This window comes from Carlito syrichta, unplaced genomic scaffold, assembly GCF_000164805.1.
Source record: "Carlito syrichta isolate Samal-C Ts95f unplaced genomic scaffold, Tarsius_syrichta-2.0.1 Scaffold314352, whole genome shotgun sequence".
Lineage (NCBI taxonomy): Eukaryota > Metazoa > Chordata > Mammalia > Primates > Tarsiidae > Carlito > Carlito syrichta.
Window position 1 is genome coordinate 146,369 of NW_007258448.1, and position 437 is coordinate 146,805.

The window sequence follows — 437 nt, forward strand, 5'->3', positions numbered from 1 at the left end:
GGCGAGACCTCATCTCTACAAAAAATCAAAAAGAAAAATTAGGCAGGCTTGGTGGCACATGCCTGTAGTTCCAGCTTCTTGGAAGGCTGAGGTGGAGGAAGCACCTGAGCCCAGGAGGTCGAGACTGTGGTAGCTGTGATCGTGCCACTGCACCTCAGCCTGGGCAACAGGGTGAGACTCCAACTCAAACTAAAAAAAAAAAAAAATAGAAATGTTTGCTTGGTCATAGTTTGAGGAGTAAATGCTGTATCTTAGGGGAAAAAAAGCAAGGCGTTCTTTTCTTTTAAACTAGGCTTGAGACGGGGGAAGTCTCCTTAAATTTCAGAACTGGTAAACACCCCAGGAAAGCACATAAAAATGAAAGAATGGCATTAATTTGGCCAGGAAAGAATCTAAGTGTCCTCAAATCTGTGCCCCTCACTGGCAAACTTTTTTTT